Source organism: Pipistrellus kuhlii, unplaced genomic scaffold (genome assembly GCF_014108245.1).
Source record: "Pipistrellus kuhlii isolate mPipKuh1 unplaced genomic scaffold, mPipKuh1.p scaffold_m20_p_1, whole genome shotgun sequence".
Lineage (NCBI taxonomy): Eukaryota > Metazoa > Chordata > Mammalia > Chiroptera > Vespertilionidae > Pipistrellus > Pipistrellus kuhlii.
The window spans coordinates 142,164,613-142,179,798 of record NW_023425404.1 but is presented as its reverse complement, the minus strand read 5'-3'; the positions used below and the strand labels follow the sequence as shown (position 1 = coordinate 142,179,798).

The 15,186-nt window shown below is 35.1% G+C and overlaps 1 protein-coding gene across 1 annotated transcript in view; it reads left to right on the top strand.

Moving 5' to 3' along the window:
- Nucleotides 1-15,186, top strand: part of GRID2 (glutamate ionotropic receptor delta type subunit 2) — a 1,260,684-nt gene that overhangs the window by 573,139 nt on the left and 672,359 nt on the right. The window lies entirely within an intron of this gene.

The window sequence follows — 15,186 nt, the reverse complement described above, 5'->3', positions numbered from 1 at the left end:
TCCAGGAAGGGTAACAACAAGGTTCATAGAGCACTTAAGAGGCTCACATAAAGGAACATGGTGTATTTTCTGGGATATGAAGTTTAAAGTAAGGAGTGAAGCAAAAAAAGACCAGACATGTGATGGGAATCTGCTCATCAAAGGTGCATGAGTGACAGACAAGACTCCTGTCACTACTTCTAAGTAACTTATATTTAATAAGAAAACTTCACATGAAAAGTGATGGAAAAGCGTTATCGTGAAAGGAGCTTTTTTCCCCTCTATTTTCTCTATTTTCAGAGTTACTGAGATAACTTCAGAAAACCATTAGGTATTTTCCATATTAAACATCAGTCCTCAAAACTTGCCTTTCAAATTGAGGAGTCTTTTTTTTTTTTTTTTTTTTTTTTGACATGGAAAAAGTTTTTACATTCAGATCAAGTGCCTGAACTCAACCTCTTTAGTTTATCTGTTACTAGGCATTGCACAATTTGCTAAAATTGAAACTTATAAATTAATGTTGGTATATATTTAGATATTATGAAGCAACTTGCGTATTACCACATTTAAGAGGAATGGGCTAAAGATGAGGTAAAATATTTTTAGTTGAGATATCATCATTTTTCTTACCCAAAACACTTAGCTGAGAGTCACTATTCTTCTGTAGGTTTAGAAAAGAGACCTCTGAGAACCTCTTTCAACTCAAGGACAGAATAAATCTTTTGAAAAGCATGTGGAATAAGTATTATAAGGAGTAAGTGTTCCAACTGATCTACAAGGAATCTAAAGTAATATTTGGTTTTGCATCTATATTAAAGTTAAAAATATCAAAGACAAAATTGGATATTTTGTTGTTGCTACTGTTGCTTAAGCATATTTAATCATCTTGATAAATTAACCAGGCTCCATTATACCAGAGTTGTTCAAAACTTATATTTATTAATTTCACTTTATACTTAGAATCTTCTTTACCCCTATGCACCATCCTAGGTCTTTCTCATTTCTCACTCCAGCCTACAGATGAGGACACCATTCTACAAATGGCTCCTGACTACTAATTTTTATTGCATACACCTTGTAGACAATTGTTTCTTCTATGTATCTTACTTTCTGAGAGGAACTTGGTCATTTTTAGAAGGTGTATTAGTGATCATTTAAAATCATTCAAGCCATAATCATAAAGATGGTAACCTTGCGAGTTGAAATCTTCTCCTGTCAATCTTTTGTGTGTTCCAGGGCATTTCTGATCATGGCAAGGTATCATTAGTGTCATGGAGAGGTAGAATATGCAGCAATATCCTTAGGACTCACATTAGTAGTTTCCGGGGCACTAATTATGTTATGTCTTTAGGAGACTCATAAAGGAATTTTAATTAGATAAATGCTAATGAAGATTGAGAGAAAATAGCCAATAATTCAAGCAAATGCACTTTTTATTTCATAATTATTGAAAGACTATTTTTCCTTTCATTTTCCTATGTTTGGTTTTTCTGTAGGCTATAAAGGTAGTACAATTATGATATTTCTCCAATAATACTTTCTCATAAAGCACTAAACACAAGCTAAAGAAAATCTGACAGATTGCAGATTTTGACTATGTCCAATTCCTCTGCATATTTGCAGATATCTGTCATAATTCTAAGGCCTTGCAGACAGCCCTACAGAAAATAAACATCTAACCCTAATAAGGTGACAAGAATGCTCCAGACTCATATCTAGTTGGCCTTGACCCATGTGCCCTCTCTACTTTGTCTTCATTCTCCTTCTAGTGCCTCAAGCTTTGGCATACCTGTTACATCTGCTCCTATGGTATCTGTCTCATCACCTCCAGGTGAATGGCTTCACTCTTTTATTATATCACAATGGTTCAAAACTTCTACTTATTAAATTTACTTTACACTTAGAATCTTCCACTGTCCTGAGTCTTTCTCATTTCTCACGCCAGCCTCACAGACCAGAAGAGCATTCTACAAATGGTTTCTGCCTACAATCTACTTTCTGTAACTTTCTTCTCTTACACTTCATTTTATTTCAGTTTCTATATGTGTATATACAGGAACTTTCTGAAAAAAAATGAATACCATTAAAATGAACACTATGCCATAAGTAATTATTCCCTGAGCCAAGAACTTCTTGGCAATGCATAATGTGTAAATATTTTATAATTTATATTATAATAGTAAAATAAAATAATTGTATGAGTAGGCATAATTCCTCAATTCCTCTTAGAAAATTTTATTTTAATTTATAGAAAATTAAATCAAACATACAAACACATGTACGATGCTTAGAAGCCATATATAATGACTAAGGTAGGCAATAGAAAATGCACTGCATGTTTGCTGTGTATCTGAGTCCATGCCATAAACAATCATTGTCATAAACTTCATATTAGTAAATAATATTGTCCTATAACTGTCAAACACTCTTCTAGTATTTTCAGTTTCATACATGTTTTTCTCTTTCTTGCCCTCATGATATTATATCTTTTCCACATTTAAGCCATAGCCAATGATGACCAATAACAATCTCTATCAGTCATTCTTTAGATATCTAGCTTTTGTAATAAAAATGCCAAGATTCCCCCATGTAATTTCTTTTTAAAGTTTAGATTTTTCTTTTACCTAAAGGTAAATATAAAGTTTGAGAAACAGTGAAAGATTCCAAAACAAAATAAATACTGAAGGAATTTCAACAAATTAGACTCATAACCATTTTAGCCACCTTCATTTATATATATAAATGATTTAGACAGTTACTGGTATTTATTTAATTCTTTATTTATACATGTATAAATATTGTTAAAAATCTATGTTAGTATCTAAAAGAGGTTTCTGAGGAATTACCCTGTGTTAATATTTTAATCAGTGTACCTTTTATGAGAAAATACTGGCTTAACTCCAAAGTTCATCTCTCATTGACAAGTGATATTGCTGAATCAGAATTATTTAGAATGTACCATGCAAACATTTTCACACCAAATTAAGTCATTTTGTTTTGCTTATTTGCCTTATATCTTGTGATGGAAATTTATTAAAAATTATTTGCCCAAATATTAATTAAAAACCCATGAGTCTATACTGATATAAGCAAATGTTTGAATAAATCAATAAATCGAAGAAAAGAGACAAATTTCCCAAGGAGAAAAATCCCAAATAGTTTTATCACCACTCCACCTTCAAGTAGAAGGATCATAACTTCCTTCTCTGTAGGTGTGTGCTGCATATAATGCCTGCCTTCAAAGTCTAGAAAGGGAAAATAATGACTTTATAGTAGAGAAACTTTACAAACACTGTCTCAGCCAGATGCTAAAGGCAGACATCAACAGTCATAAATCATGGTACAACTGATAGGATGATATGAAATGATGGCACTTTACCCCTGTGGTCTCCTTCCATTAACCAACCAACAGTGAGTCTTATCATGAGAAACAGCAGAGAAATTCCAGTAGTGATGCATGCTAGGAAATACTTGACTATTACTCCTCAAAGCTGCCATTATTATTAAATAATAATAATAATGACTGTCTGGGGAACTGCCACAGCCAAGAGAAGCCTAAAGACACATGGCAGCAAAATGTAGTGTGGGATCCTGGTTGGCCTCTTGGTACAGAACAAGAAGATGGAGTAAAAATTAAGGAAATCTACATAAACTATGTATTTTTGTGAATAATAATGGGTCAATAATTGGTAATTAATCATTTAACAATTATTTCATACTAATGTAAGTTGTTCAAAGGGAAGCTAAGAGTAGGATATATGGAAACTCTATACTATCTACTGTTTTCTTAAAATTCCTGTATAGCTAACACTGTTTTTAAAAAGGTTAGAAAAAAATGTGGAGGGATTAGCCAAAGGACGTATATGCATAACCCATAGACACAGAGAACAATGTGGTGGTGGCCAGAGATGGGGGTTAGGAGGCATTGCCTGGGTGGAAGTGAACAAAAGGGGAGAAGGGGGAGCTTGGGGACATCTGTAATAGTGTCAACAATAAAAGTAAAGTATTTTCAAATGAAAATATATTTAGTGGGTTATGTATCATAAAATTTGGATTACAGTGCCTTTGTACCATCCACTTAACACTCATACAAGTAACAATGGGCCTGCTGGCAGTAATTCATTTAAATTTTACCCTCACCACATAAATAATAAAATTTATAATAATTAACATAGAGTTATAATAATAAATCTAATCAAAATAATACTTCACATTAGTTCTTTGTTGTTACAGGAAACAGACAGATTTACTTTTTCCCAGATGGCCAAATTACCTAGATAACTGAAAAACAACAATAACACAATATGTTCCAATGATTTCTAATAACAAACAGATCTCCTGTGTCATCCCAGTCAGCTATTCTAATTTCTCTTCTAGGACATGAAGATGTGCTAAAACACACACACACACACACACACACACACACACACACAAAACAAAAAACAAAAAAAAACAAAAAAAAAAAAACAGCTCATCTGTCTGAAGGAGAAAATAAGAAAATAAGGCTCTGAGACCAAAGACTTCTCCAATCCACCTTGGAGATGATGTTCTAGAGTTAAGGCTCCTGGGAAAATATATTGAACTGGAAGTCAAAGCCTAGGTTAATATTAGATAGATTAAACAACATGGCTTTCCAGTAAAAGGTCTTTGCTCAGTTTGTTAGGTGACTCACATAGGATGTTGGAGCCCTTATTTTCTTCAGTAAGTCAAAGTGCACCACTTTCAGAAGCTGTAAGTCCATGTCAAAATAAAACATCTGAGCTCCAGCAAGTCCCTATTTTAAATTTTTGGCCCTTTCAGAAAGCAATTACTATTTTGCAATCATCTGTGTGAGAATCTGTAGAAAATATCCTTGGCCACTTATTATAAACCTTTCTAGCTGAAAAGGACATAGAAGAGATGAGTTCCAACTAAGAAGATAAATGCAGGAAGAGAAAGCAAATTCCAAATTTTTCTTTGAAGGAGACTTAGATTGTACCTTTTGTGAAAGGGAAAATCATTGGTCTAAGATGTTAATAGCTTTGACATTTACTTTTCTGGAGCATAGTTTTATCTAAATGCAGTTAAGAAAGAAAAAAAGAAAATAAGTTTTGATCCATTAGCATCTGGTATGATGGTGAAAACTCAAACTTATGGCCCCTGAGTTTATTAAAGTGTCAGATCTCTTAGAGGCTGCCAGCTTCAGAGCATGCTCTAGCATTATAAAGCAGAATAAAACATCCAGTTGAAGAGCTCTGTATTACAGGACAAGTTTAATAGAGCAACATCTCTAATAATAGTAGTTTATTAAAACACTAAGATGGTAAGATTAAAGACTGTACAAAGTAATTGTGATGTGATTTTTTTAAAAATTCACATTAAATTAGCAGAGTATATAAAATTATTATGTTTTAAAATCCTATATAATAAAAGCTCAGCAACTGAAACTGTGGAACTACCAGAATTACCAGAGACCAGAACAACCAGGACCCCTTGCCCAAGCTGGTCCCACCCCACAGGGAGAGGTTAGGGGTGATCAGGCAGGCAGTCAGAAGCAGTTAGGGTTGATCAGGCAGGCAGGCAAACAGTTAGGGGCTATCAGGCAGGCAGGCAAGTGGTTAGAGGTGGTCAGGCAGGCAGACAGAGGCAGTTAGGGACCTTCAGATAGACAGGTAAGTGGTTAGGGGTGATCAGGAAGGCAGGTGAACAGTTAAGGGTGATAAGGCAGGCAGAATGGTTAGAGGTGAGCAAGTAGGCAGGTGAGCAGTTAAGGGTGATCAGGCAGGCAGGCAAAATGGTTAGGGGTGATCAGGCAGGCAGGTGAGTTAGGAGCCAGCAGTCCCAGATTGTAAGAGGGGTATCTGACTGCCAGTTTAGGTACAATCCACTGTGGGATCAAGCCTAATTTGGAGTCACATATCTCCCAAAAGGTCCAGGATTGCGAGAGGGTGCAGGCTGGGTTGAGGAGGAACCACCCCCCCATTCATGAATTTCGTGCACTAGGCCTTTAGTGAGTTTTATTTTTCTTAAAGTGGAAAATGTAAAAAAAATATAGTGAATTTCAGAATAATACTTGAATATTGTAGCTTTGTCACCTACCAACATTCTCATTTAGTTATATAATAAATAATTCTCATGAAATTAATTAAACAGCAAGTTATCTAGGATGTATATGTGCAATACACATATACAATTCATTCCAAAATAAAAGATCAGTTTTTACATATTTTGATTTCTTAATTCCCTTGCTTTCCCATTAATTATTTTGTTTATTTGTATTTCATTAATATAATAAACTAATAAATTTTAAAAATTATCTAAAAAATTTCAATGCACTGATATAATACTTAGAACACAAAATTTGTCAAAAGATAAAAATCTCAGCAGAATAAAATAATTGTGTGTATTCATTATAATTGAACAGAAAATAAAATATTTATCTCTTTATAGTTATAACAACATATCTTTGAGAAATAAAAAATATTTATGTCTTTTAAATGGTAAAATTAAAATATATTCATCTAGTATTTCTTTGTTCACTAATATAAAGATATGTGATTTTCTTTGTTCTTTTACATTTTCTAGAACATGAGCATACACAAAATTATACAGTTTTATCCAGAAAGTTCCATATTTCTAGACTTCTTATCTTTCTGTTAATGCTCTGGTGATTATTACTAGTTATTGTTCTATCTCTCCCTATATAACAATTGATAGTATAAAATCTTGTGAACATTAAAAGGCCAAGTATGTGACATTTAATATCAAAGTGAATTCTTCCTTAAAGTACATTGCATGATTGCAACAAATTATACTTTACTAAATATTTTTATTCTCTCATCTTAAATTGGACCTAGAACAGAAATATGCATTTATTATTTTCTGAAAGCAGACAGACAGACCATTACCAGGAAACAAATTTTGTCTGCATAGTCTTTGTACAGCCTTGTAAATTGTGGAAGTTTAAGATGATAGTGGCATCTTCATTCAATTTTACTGTAATAGCCATTCAACCATTAAATAAATAATTTGAAAATCCTGATATCTCCTCTTATTCTTATATTTTAATTACACTGCAGAGAAGCTTTGATTGAAATGTCTTTTCTTATTGCTTTTTTAAAAAAATTTACCTCAATCTTTTATACTCCTTAATCATGAATGCAAATAAAATTCAAAGTGTAATCAGCAGCTGCTGAAAGAGAACACTGAGCAAACTGGGTTGCCATGGGAACTGTGAAGTCAGTCCTTGACCAGACAAAGAATAATACCTGATGTGTGTGTTTGGTTTCTGTGTGTGTGTATATCTGAAAGTGTGTGTGTGTGTGTGTGTGTGTTCGTGCAGATGCTTAACAAGAATTTATAAGGAACAACTGAAAATATGTCAAGCCTCCCACCAACTAAATTGTTCAATTTTAGATATTTAGGTTAAAGGTGAATGAATAAATTCAACTCTTGCATTAAATTAGTAAGACTTGTTTCTCATTTGAGACTGGACATTCCTATACTGGATGGAGCTACAGGTATGAAAATATTAGACCAGAATGGAACACAATAAATATTGAATGTCTTCTATTCCAAAACAAACAAACAAGCAAACAAAAGAATTAACAAAATTATTTGGCCTATTATTTCTGTCATATCCTTGCATTTATTTCTCCAACAGGTGTTGCAGCATTTTAATTTTATTTTCTCTTGGGAAAGAATTCTTTCCTACTGTAAGATGCAAGGGGAAAGTGTTGTTAAGCTTTTAAATGTTGAATATAAAGGTCATTCCCACTGAGGGACTTTACTGTGAGTAAACATATTCAGAGAAAATAGTTCTCAATATCACTCTTAAGCAACAAATGTAGTTTTAAACTGACAACCACAAGATTTGAGTATCATAATTTGGCATGAATAATGGCATTGCTGGCAATAACATCATTAAAATCTAACTGTTGGAAGGACTTTATTCAAACTTGTTTGCCCAGCCAGTATTGCTCAGTGGTTGAGCATTGACCTGTGAACCATGAAGTCAGGATTAAAATCCTGGTCAGGTCAGATGCCAGCATTTTGGCCTCAATTCCCAGTAGGAAGCATGCAAGAAACAGCCAATCAATGATTCCCTCTCATCATTGATGTTTCTATCTCTCCCTCTCCCTTCCTCCCTGAAGTAAATAAAAATAGTTTTGATTAATAAGACAAGAAAACAATTGTCTTTGCTGGTGGAGAATTTTAATTTAGGTTTGAGACACCACTTGCCAAAGGCACTGGGAAAGATGAAAAAGTTTCATTTTTCCCTCTCCTTTGCCAAGGGGCAAAGCTGATACCATTGCCCTTGTACATATCACTTCCTGCCTGGAAGGTGTCTCTTCATTCACTGTGCAAGATAGGTCTCTGTGATCCTGTCAGCTTTACAGTCAGAAATCATAAGCATATGCCCCTGCCAGAGGGACAGCAACGTGGGAGCGAGGATACACCTGGAAGGGAATGAGGGAGGACAGGAGACATGGAGAAATGGAGGCAAGACAGGGTTCTGATCAAGCCTCAAATTTTATTTGTTGCAGCCGCAATATATGTACACAGGTTGTAGGGGGAAGTTGCCGCCGAGACATTGCAGGGCGGGGAGGGTTGTGTACCAGCAGGATGTGTCTGCAGGGGAGGATACAGCAGAGATTCTCAGGGGTGGGGCGAGTTATCACAGCAGGTGTGCCTTGCTCAATGGCCAGATATGCTGCTAGGCACTTAGATTGTTTCTAGTTAACTGCCACACCGCAGCTTGTCACATGAGTTCTGGTAAGTCAGAAACTCAGTGTCTAAGATGGAGGTGTCTTTTAAGATGTAGTCACTAATTCTTTTTCAGCTCTCGACAAGCATAGACATTCAGTGACTTGTCTAAAGTAGCTGGATACATTATTGACAGGGGAGAAATTAGAATTTACTTCTGAATCGCATGTATTTCAAAGGTTTTATTTTTTCCCCTGACTTGGTCAATTTGAACTGGAGAGTAGGTTTTGGCAAAAAGGCTATTAAATGAAGTTATTAGAATATAAAAATAGCATTATAACTTAGATATACATTTTATTAAAACTATCTTGTGCCAACTAATAAAGACAGAATTTGCTTAGCAATTTATTGGTCATTTCTTCTGAGCTTTCTTTTACTTATTTGCCCAGCTTTTCCTTATTCTTACACTTTGTGGTGTACATTATTCTTACATCAGTCACTTTCCGATTTGTTTCAAGCAATCATTGCAAATTCATTTCGTTCTAATTGGTTCAAGTTGGCAATGGCATTAAACATGGCAAAGACTTGTTTTTATTTAGAAAATTAGCAAGTTTTATTAGAGTTTTAAAACAGATATGCTTCTTTTTATGTCTTATTTGCAGGATGGTTTAATTTCTTTGTAAATGAATCATTATATTGAGGGAAGGGTGGCATCAGTAATACTTTCAACAATAAAGTTAAAGTCAAATAACATTTAAATATTTTAGAATTTACTATGATGATAGAATTTAAAGCAGGTTGGCCAAGTCTCTCATCTTAGTACATTGCTATTCTATTTGTCACAGCTTCTGCTTCATGGGGAAGGTAACAGTTGATAAGTCACTTACACATTAATTTTTATATATTGAAATATTGAATGACATTTCTTTAAATGTTCAGATTAGTATAATTCTGAACCTGATCTTCTGAATTATACAAAGTCAGTTCTTCTCCTGTTCTTCCCTTCATGAGATATTCCAAAGGAATCCAGGACTGTATCTTCAATCCAAAAGACCTAGTCTCAGTTTCTATACTGGAATGTGCCATCAATTGCCCAAGTATTACATTTCTCTCCATTGTTGCTGCAGTTAATCAGCACTGCTTAGAGTTTGCAGTATGAAAAAATTCCTGTGAGCCTTTCCAGTCCCTGACAGCGGTCCCTCATATTATCGGTTCCAAAGAAGCAGCATCAACTACAATTTGTGGAGGATATAGAGAGACTTGACTTTGGGTGGTGAGCATTGGATGCAGTATGTAGATGATGTTTTATTGAATTACTCGTTTGAAACCTGTATGGTTTTATTAACCAATGTCACTCCAATAAATTCAATTTTAAAAAACACATTAAGTGTGTGTGTGTGTGTGTGTGTGTGTGTGTGTGTAGCAGCACCAACCCCTCCTTTTATGAACTATCATAAAAGGCATGTTGGATTGAAACTGTTATCACACCCTCAGCCGTATGTCAGGGCTCATTTTCACCATATATTTATTTTTTAAACCTTAGTTGTTGAAAATATTATATACATCCCCTTTTTTTCCTCATTGACCCCTTATAGCCCATCTCCCAGACATGCACCTCCCACTACAGGCCTTCACCACACTATTGTCTGTGTCCGTGGCTTATGCATATATGAATATAAGTTCTTTGGTTGATCTCTTCCCACCCACCCCACTTTCCCTCTGAGATTCAACAGTCTGTCCCATGCTTCTCTGTCTCTGGATTTATTTTGTTTATTAGTTAATTTGTTCATTAGAGTCGCCATATGAGTGAGATCATGTGATATTTGCTTTTCTATGACTGGCTTATTTCTCTTAGCATAATACTCCCCAGGTCCCTCCATGTGGTCTCAAAGGGTAAGAGATCCTACTTTTTTACTGCTGCACAGTATTTCATGGTGTAAACGACCCACAGCTTTTTTTATCCACTCATGAACTGATGGGCAATTAGGCTGTATCCAGATCTTAACTATTGTAAATTATGCTGCTATGAACATAGGGGGTAGGGACGCATATATTCTTTATGATTAGTGTTTCGGGTTTCTTTGTATATGTTCCTAGAAGTGGGATCAGTACGTCAAACGGTAGTTCCATATTTAATTTTTGATGAAACTCCATTCTGTTTTCTATAGTGGCCACACCAGTCAGCATTCCCACCAGCAGGGCTACCTTCTTGTCATTTGTTGATTTGTGAATAGTAGCCATTCTGACAGGTATGAGGTGATACCTCTTTGTCCTTTAAATGAAAAGGGAGCCCACTGTCTGGGAGAACATATTTGCCAATGATAAATCTGATAAGGGAGTTAATTTCTAAAATACATAAGGAAGTCATTCAACTTAACAAAAGGAAGATAAACAGTCTAATTAGAAAATGGGCAAATGACATAAATACCGTATTTTTCGGACCATAAGACGCACTTTTTCCCCCCAGAAGTGTGTGGGGGGGGGGCGGGGGGGGGAAGTCCCTGCGTCTTATGGTCCAAATAAAGCCTACACATATACTTTTAAAAAAAAGTTTTTTTACTTGCCCGGCTCTGTGTGGTCTCTGTGTGCTTGCCCGGCTCTAAAATGGTTCTAAATGCTGCTGTTTACTTTACAGGGTTGATTACATGACTGTGATGTTGGGTTTTAATGCACATAAAATATTTTAGGACACTATTTGTTTCAGAATCTTTTTTTCTTCATTTCCCTTCTCTAAAAACTGGTGCGTCTTATGGTCCGGTGCGTCTTATGGTCCGAAAAATACGGTAGATATTTCTCCAAAGTGCACATACAAGATGCCTATGTAAAAATGCCTAAAGTCATTAGTCATCAGAGAAATACAAATTAAATCTCATTATTTTTATGATGGGCAAGCTAATGGGTATGAGGTGATATCTTAATGTGGCATTCATTTACATATTTCTGATTATTAGTGAGTGAGCAACTGTTAGCCATTTATAAGTTTTTTTCTAAGCATATCTAATCACATTCTCTGTCCATTTTTTAATCAGCTTTGTGTAAGCATTAACTGAGCCCCAATGTGGATAGCCAAGTGAGTCCTTACAAGAAAATTAAGAAATGTTTCCTTGTTTGCTATATTCTTGTGGGCCTTGTTTTCAGAGTTTAATGTTTTGGGGTCTGCCCCTCAGGTGGAATTCTTAAGTGTTGGGGTACTACAGGTTGCCAATTCAATCCCTGCTCTGTGTTTTTCTCCCTGTACTGTCCCTGTCCCTGTACCTCTCCCTCTCCCTCTTCCTCTCTTTCTCCATTTCTCTCTAAAAATTAACTTGAAAAATTAAAAAAATAATAATAAAGAGAGTTGGGGTATTAGATGTTGCATCCAAACCCAATGCTCCTTAGGAAAAAGTTGGGAATCATGCATTCCCTCCCAGTTGTATGCTACTGTGCCAAAAGCAGTGTTTATGGTGAGAGTGTGTCTCAGTATTCCCTATGCATTTTGTTTGGGGTGTTTTCTCATCTTCCCGCTATAGAGGAGTGATTCAGCTAGCTTCTGGATGTCTCTCAGAGTGAGCTGCTCCATTTGTAGCTGTAGACTTGGAGTGCTTATGGGAGGAGATGGGTTCAGGGGCCTCCTGTGTTGCCATCTTGGCACACAAAGCCTACTGTGGTTTTATTGTTACCTGCTATTGAGGTAATAATGTTCCAAACTATGGTGATCTGTCAGCCATGTAGCAAAAAATCAGTTTGATATGACATTCTTATGGTTTAATATGTTAGTGAGCTTGATATATACTTTAATCCTTTACTTACATTTAAGACACAGTTTTACTATTTGTTTTTCCTTTTCATTTTTTTTCTTCTATTTCTTAAAGTACAATGGGGTTTTGTGACTGATACTCAAAAACATTTCCTGGAATCATAATATCTTTATCACACAAGCTCTTATGCCCTCTTTTTATGGTTCAGCCTTGCTGAGATTGTTAGTGTTGCTAAAATTATGTTGACTTTTCCACATTATGATTTTGTATTCATGGGTCCCTCACTTACCCACAAAAGAGTAAGAAAAACTTAGAAAATTAATAATAAATTTGATATGTCACCCAATTTAAAACTTCAGCAATTCTTTCCCCTCCCCTTTTTTTTATCCACAGAGAAAAATATAAGACATTTAAGTTAAAGATCACCAAGAGCTTTGAATAATTCACTCTAAATTTAAAATTATTTATTCAAATGAATTGATTTTTTGTGTTATTTTTGTCTCAGGAAGTTAAAAACAAACAAAGACTGACTTTTTTCAGGTAATAAGGTTTTAAGGCTTTTACATTGCATTTACTAAAGAACACAAAGGTCATATGTCTTCGCTGGAATTCCTTGCATTGTTTAGCTATAGGCTGCACTGCTAACTCATTTTCAGTATATAAACTCCTTTCAGGTTGGATTATGGTGGAGCCCTCTAGGGTCCCCTCATCTATAGCAGTCACCTTTTAAATCCATACTTTTAAGTTACAACATGCTGCTTTTTAAAACCCTTTGCTACTATAATGATGGTATCATCTGTGGACTCATTAAGGTCTCACATAGGTTTATATGTGTTTCTGTGGCATATTTATCTTTCTGAGCAGTTTGAAAACCTGCAGGGGTGTAGAATTGCTACAGATGGACCGTTATGCAAAACCAAGTATATTAAGCCTCCCCAAACTGAAAAAGGAAAATATTCTGGGATATAAAAGAGACATATGTTCCAACTATAGATGTTGGCTTATAGAGGTCATATCTGCACACAGATTCTTTTCTATTAGCAGCTTAGGGTTAACTGACCACCAGAATTATTTTATGAGTTTAAGAGGTCTGGAAGAAGATCTATACTGGTAATTTATTTCCTTATTCACTTTGTGTTCTCTAAGAAGAGACCAAAGAGTTTAGAGTCACCCAGTTCTTGATGAAATAGAAATGTAAATGAAGGAAAATTAATTATTCTAATGGTGGTAGACTGAAAAAAAATAAATGAAAGTGGCATATCCAAAGGTTTCACTAAACATGCATCTAGAGACCTTCCCACAGGGATAAGCTGGACTTTCAAAATAAATAATGAACAGAGAAACCTAGAGTGTACCATTCTCAATTTTTAAATGCCCTTTCCAGTTGTAACTATCTTTTTATTTCAATATAATTTTCATTAAAAAGGGTCTATTCATTTTCAGAAATTCTAACTTATAGAATGAACTAAATTGGGAACTAAGAAGAGCCAATTGTCACCCATGACTAGCATATTATTTAGAGAGAATATGAAGACTCAAGCAAATAAACTTCTCAAAGTAATCTAAATTAGGGGTGTGAGGAATGCAGTAAGATAAAGAAGACTGGGTTTCTTGACTCCATACTTGTAGTTTTCAACCTGTAGTTCTATACAAAGCTTATCAGAGTAAGCCAGTAATAAAACACTCTTTATATAATATTATCATTGACTACATTTAACAAACATAGAGCAGCAAGTAAAGAGCACAGGATAAGTGTGCAGTGGAGCCTGCAGAGAAGACACTTTCATCTTATAAAAACCGCATTTGCTAATGAGTACATACTTGTCATTGACTTCTAACTATTGGGTAAATTACTTCTCAAGGGTTAGATAGCACTATAATAAAGTAAGCAAAGAATTTATTGCCCTCAAATTTTCCATCTGTTGCCTAGCTACTGAATCTTGCTGTGCTTGTGGTAGTTTACATTCAAGTATTTTAAAGTGTAATAATTAGAATCATAACATTTCCTCTTAAAAAAATCTGTCAGATAAAACACAAATTCTGCCACCCAGATTGGTTATTATAATAGAAAGTTGTTCTGGCCTTAACATATTAGACATAATTTGACAAATACTGTGAAATCCTAAGAGTAAACATTTTTCAGTTTTATGAAATATTGGTAGCAAGACTAAGAATGTAAATAAAAATGAAAATGAATTAAAGTAAAGGCAGATCTACATACATAATTCAAGAGAATCTTGGGATGATACAAGGGAAATGAAAAAAGTGACTGGGAAAGAATTGATTGTGTGTGTGTGTGTGTGTGTGTGTGTGTGTGTGTGGCGGAGAGGTGCATATGTGTTTAAGAGAGAGGCAGAGTGGGAGAGAGTTCTCTTAGTTTATTTGGCCAGTATGAATTATTGCTTCCTAATATGGGAATGGGATTTTTTATGCTCAATAGGTGAATATTCCAGTGTTTCTGTTTCAGTTACTAAAGCTTTTGACAACAAGAAACAGAATACTTGACCCACAGTGACATATATTATAAGGTTATGTATAATGTAGAACAAAAAGTCTCAAGACATTTGACCCCAAACCTTGCTTGATTTTCTTGTTCTTCCTCTCATGGTCACAGTATGACTGCTGTAGCATCAACCCCACATCCTCACATGACCATTTTTCTAGCTGGAAGAAGAGGAGGGCATCCTAAAAGATGAGAAGAAGAAGAGAGAAGAGAGAGTAGAGAGAGAAAGAGAGAGAGAGAGAGAGAGAGAGAGAGAGAGAGAGAGAGAGAGAGAGAGAGAGC